Here is a 5,800-nt window from a genome sequence, read left to right as displayed (position 1 = left end):
TTATAAGCTTATCTAATACGACGGTTTTTATACAAGAACCGCCATAGTAATTCATCAAAACCGCCACCATAAGTATTTCAAAAAAAAAAAATTACCCTCAAACCCAACACTACATGTTATTTATAACGTCGGTTGTAGCTACAGAACCGTCGCGAAAGGTTAGTATAACGTCGGTTGTAGTTAAGAAACCGCCATTATAGGTAATTATAACGTCGGTTGGTTGTTGAAGAGCCGCCATTAAAGGCGAATTTTATTTTGAATTTTATTTTGTTTGCTAACCTTTTGACGTCGGTTTTAAAGAAACCGTCGTAATATCTATATATATATATTTTAAAAATACAAAATTTCTACGAAAATTTCAGGAGCCCCTATGATGATTCAAAATACAATATGAACCAAAGAAGACCAATGAATAGAAATGTAACCACATTTATAATATTCCAAAACATCACAAGTCCAACAAACTAACATCCATGTGCCATTACATCCAAAAAAAATAACATAAACATCACTATCACCAAAAAATACATTCAACTGTATGAATAACACACGCCTTAGTTGAATAACACGCGCCTTAGTTGATAAACTAATCTACAAATTCTGTAAACAATTGGTAGCCCACTCTTCTTTGATCTCATAAATGTCGGCATCTGACATGGTTGAATTCGCCATAAGTTATAGTTGACAAATAGGTCGTCAATCAATAAGAATATAAAGCTACAACTAGATAAATAAATCATACCAAGAATTTCAATAATATATACCTTCTCAAATTGTTCTTCTTTGCTCCTCGTAAATGAAAAAGTTATGTTGTACATCCACTTCATGACATAATAACCACACTCGTAATCATTTGGTTGTTGAGGACACTAAAATTTAAAGAAAAAATATCATATTAATTATATAGCATGTAAAATGTAATATAAATTAAAGTTAGTCGTTACAATATAAAAGGAGTTTATATTTCACTTACCACGGCGTCGTATTTAATGATGAGCTAAATTACGCCTTCGCCTTCCGCCTTGAAGAAATTAATAAAGATGCTTGTATCAATACTCTAGCACCAAGCCAAAAGCATTGAAAGAAATACAGCAGATGAATCTCCAAAGCACACATGAAAACAGCTAGAGGGGATGCCATGGGAAGATGTGCACAAAGGTATACCACAAAATCAAACATATTGCAGAAAGTAACAAATGCATAGTAAAGAGTCCTGACCTGCATTTGTATAAGAATATGACCAAATTGAAGTCCAATAATGCAAGTCACGGCGGCTGTCAGAGAGTTGTAGTAAAAAAATGAATCAATTGCCAGATGAGAGAGCATTCAGAGCAGTATTTTTACAAAATTAATTAATCGCAGCAAAGAATTTTCTACCATGAATACAGATTGTACATTGAATCCAAAAATATATTATTCAAAAGAAAAGAAACTTAGATTACCCTAAAACTCCTTCCGGATCAAATGGAGCATGACACCATGAAGGTGAACTCTCAGGGATTCCGAATCCCTGGTCTTGTTACACTCCTATAAGGTAGACAATTGTTAAATTTATCCAACAGCACTGAAAGACTCTTACAAAAGTTATAAAAGTTACCTTCAAATTGCCATAAGCAGGCTTGGCATAGAGATGACTAGTACGAAGCACAAAGCGATCAATCATTGCAGCAGAATTGCAGGCAAGACTCAAGTGACCTCTCAGTCCACATTTAATCTACAAAAATGAACAAGACAGGCACCAAAGACATCAGGCACTATTGTTATACTATTATACTAATACAGATACTACTTCATATAATTCATAACTGTAACACCCTACTTATCTAAGAGCCTTGGGCTAGACATCTCAGATAAAAGACGGTGCTACCATCTTAGTTGTCTGAGGTTAATAGTATAGAAACAAACGATTCAAGGTACTTTAAATAAAAAGAATGATAAAACAAATGTCCGCACTGGACTTAAAAAACTCTCGGCCAAGCTATGCCAACAAATGAAAGTACTAATTAAATTTAGATACAATCCAACCAAAAGTGATAAGTAGAATTAAATGTTTAATTGCTATAAGACTAAAGTGATGACGCGGGTTCCAGCTCACTCGTCCCATCCCATCAAACAAACAACACCTGTTTATAAATATATTCCCATGACGGAAATAGACAATTTAAAGACAACACAATAACCCACAAGTCAATAATCTATGAACCATAAGAGTCTGTTGCCAAGGCTCTCAGTCCAAGCTCAACCACACCATGTGGACTAGCCACGCCAGGTCCAGGTCTAACTCCTTACACCATGCCCTGCCTGCCTATCGAAACCAAGGTCCACAACCCTTCAGCATCCCCGTGCCTGGCCTATCCAAACTCATCTCATCTCATCTCGTATAGTGTCAATACAAATAATCTGAATTCATAAGATAAAACCAAAAGAATAATAAAGAAGCCAAGTGTGTTCTACCTCAATGCCATTTTCTTTAAATTCAATATATTATGCCAAAACCTTATGAAGTAAAATAAATTGCCAATTGACCATATAAATAAATTGCCTAGTCGATCGACCGATCCCCCTAGTCGATCGACCAGTACACTCTAAGTTCAGTTGATCACACATTCCAAACATCGCTCATAAATTGGAAATTCGAGGACACATGAGTGGAAGTGTGAGATGATGAAGTAAGATGATGATGCAGCACTAGCTAGTCAAGTTCCACTCTCCATTGTTGCGTAACTTAATAGACCATAAGGCTAATCATCCAAACTCAGAAATTGAATTATTTGGATCATCTAAAAATAGTGGCCTCATCAATTACGACTTGTAGGTTTAACAATAAACTAATTGTTATAGCATGAAGTCACAACTACAACTTACCAAACTACCAAACTGATTGATTATTCTTTTCAATTAATCAAGCTTAGTGGAAAAATAATGACGAGGAATTCCTCCATTAACACACATAGCAGCCTATATACACATCTAACAAGCACCCTACAAACCCACACCACCATGTATAAGACGGTCTCAAACGAGCTATAAGATGGTATAATAATTGGGCACTACCAATCCTAACACACGGTCCCAACAATGAATGATTCCAGGTCAATTATCCACCATCCATGGTCAGTCAAGTCGTATAAAACCGTCTCAACGAGCTATAACCAAAACCCCTAAATTAATTTTCTAGGGTTACATCATTCGAACTGTATACTACCGTAATTTAGCTAGTAATCGAATTAAAGGATAGGATAAACTTACTTACGATTTTGAATGAAAATAAGCTAGAAATCGTCTCCAAAAATCGAGTCGAAATCCCCTTCCCTTCGTTGCAGTCGTCGCCTCTCGCTGCTCTCTAATTTCCTTTTTTTTTTTTTGTTTGATAGGTGTATAGTCTGATGGTGTGGTTTTGTGTGCTTATGAATTAGGATATTGGGCCCTAAATCCCTCGTCTCAACCGACAGCAACAACTAAGTTTTTTTTTTTTTTTTTTTTTTTTTTACGAGACCGTAACAAATAACCCGTCTCAGTTTATAAATGTCGACTGATAATTAACTTATAAAATATATATGTATATAAAATATAAAATGGTGATTAAAACGGGTATTACAATAACACGTAATAAAATAATTCAATAACAACCAATTTGAAGAAATTGATAAAGATGCTACTTGTATAATTTTATTGAAGAACTATAATTGAAATTATATAGGGAAAAAATAAAGTACCTGTTGTTGTGGATAAAGAAGATGCGTCGAAGGCAGAGTCGGGCACGGTGTAGCCGAAAACAACCAATACTATAGCAATAGATTTCCGAAATCCGTAATTGAAGGTGACGTGTGAAAGGAGTTCGAAAAGTCGGATTGAGGCATAGGCGGGTACAGTAGGGACGACGGCTTGGTCGACGGAGATTAATGATTGAGGGTTTAGCGGTGATTAATGGTTAAGGCTTTGGCGATTTCGTGCGGGCGGGGAAGATGAAGCGGGTTATGAGAAAAATGAAAATAATGGTGGTATTAGTTGAGTGAATTATTCTAAGGGTTTTGGGTGGCTAGTATGTCGGTTCTTGTTTAAACCGTCACAAAAACATATTACGGCGGTCTTTTTATTAAAAAGTATTGTCAAGTATTATTACTTTATGCATCGTTATTAATGTCGATTGTTAACACAACCGCCACAATAACTTATGGTGGCGTTTCTTATATGAAACCGCCATAAATAGTTAATATTATTACGTCGGTTCTTAATTTAAACCGCCACAATAAACCTCCTACCACATGAAAAATTCATTCCCGCCAATTTTTTAGGCTTTATGCGGCGTTTCTATTAGAACCGCCATGATAAGGGCGTCGTAATAGGGGTTTTTTCTACTAGTCTAGGTTTTGTTTGGTTGAACGTGCAACAATAGAGCTGTTTGAGGTGGAATATAGGGGAGAGTTTCACAGTGTTAATTTATACACAAGATCATGCACTTGTCGTCATTGGGACCTCATTGGACTCCCTTGTATTCATGTTGTTGCTTCTATGTGGACACGGGGGGCCCACGGGGGCGCTTGGGAACAAGCGTTTGTATTTGTGGAGTCGCCACCAATTTTTATGGGAAATTGGAACCGTTCGAATACCCCGTGCCATGTCAAGACACAAAGTAGTGACATGAACACTAAGAACTCATTACCCTTAGCATTCTATATCTAGAATGACTCTCGTGGATGCCAATGAACACGGATGTTCACAGAGATCTGGAGTAAGGGGTGAGGGTACGTATTAGGAAGTTCTTTTACTGAACATCTAATCCCGCCCGCCTCGATAGCGGCCTCTACGAATGATTAGGGAAATTATTCGTATTTGATATGTTGTCGATTATATGAATGCAATGCAACATCCAACGTTTTAATCCTAGCATGTGAAAATTAACTACGTCGGTGAACAAATAATTTAGCAATTATTAATGTCGAGTTGAAAGTTAGAATTAATTACATGTGAAGAACAAGTAAACATCCATAATAAATAACGATAAATAAATAACGGTGATAAAAATTACAATAAATTACAAAGATTAGTTGATTTACATCAAAAATATATTTAGGACGGACAATTTGAAGAAAAGAAAGGAAAATAAATAAAGTTGGAAAATATGGACAGATTAAGGGTGTTATTATGGCTAATAGTCGATTAATACGTAATTAAAAGATTTAGGTCAAAGCAAGAACGGAAGTTCAGAGACAGGACTCATCCCGGAACAGGCACAACAGTGCTGCGTCCCTTGGAAGAGGCGCAGCTTTTACTACGTCTGTTCCTGAGGTGAGTTCTGGCTGTGAAGTCAGAACTGCGAGCAGTTAGCATTCGTTGATGTGTTTAACGATTAATTATCGTTACTTGACTCAAGTGAAAGTGATTTGGCATATTAATTATATACAAGATCGTCATAAAAGCGATAAACACAAATTAGAACGGATTAAAACTAATTAAAGCGAGTTGAGAACGAGTTATAAACGAGTTTGAACTAACTAGGTTTAATTATGGGGATGGAAACGAACTGAGAGATATGATCAACTGAAAATAAACATGTACAAAAATCGAATTCCAGAGACTTGATATGAACAAATCGAATCTCTATAAACCGGGTTTGATTTAATGACGAAAACCCGCAAATATCGATTATTAGGGATTTAAGTCGGAAATAAAGCATGATTAAATATTAAGAATGTATTAAAATTATTATGTATGAATGAAAGAAAGAAAAATAAGAATTAAAACAAAAAGGAACGAAACCAACAGAGAACCGAGGAAGAAGAAGAAGTGCAGGAAATGC

The 5,800-nt window shown here is 35.9% G+C and overlaps 1 long non-coding RNA gene across 3 annotated transcripts; it reads right to left on the bottom strand.

Moving 5' to 3' along the window:
- Window positions 1-391: 391 nt before the first annotated feature.
- Window positions 392-3,391, bottom strand: LOC141657364 (uncharacterized). Of its 3 annotated transcripts, XR_012548735.1 has the most exons (7): window positions 3,250-3,388; window positions 1,598-1,714; window positions 1,443-1,527; window positions 1,219-1,274; window positions 974-1,057; window positions 765-869; window positions 392-650 (listed from the first exon to the last, which is right to left on the bottom strand). It is a non-coding gene; the product is annotated as an uncharacterized LOC141657364 (long non-coding RNA). The 3 variants fall into 3 exon arrangements; XR_012548733.1 differs by having other exon boundaries at window positions 974-1,274; window positions 3,250-3,391; XR_012548734.1 differs by having other exon boundaries at window positions 974-1,274; window positions 3,254-3,390.
- Window positions 3,392-5,800: the final 2,409 nt, after the last annotated feature.

This window comes from Silene latifolia, chromosome 5 (genome assembly GCF_048544455.1).
Source record: "Silene latifolia isolate original U9 population chromosome 5, ASM4854445v1, whole genome shotgun sequence".
Classification (NCBI taxonomy): Eukaryota; Viridiplantae; Streptophyta; class Magnoliopsida; order Caryophyllales; family Caryophyllaceae; genus Silene; species Silene latifolia.
Note: the sequence above shows the minus strand (reverse complement) of the source record. Positions and strands in the feature narration are given on the sequence as shown.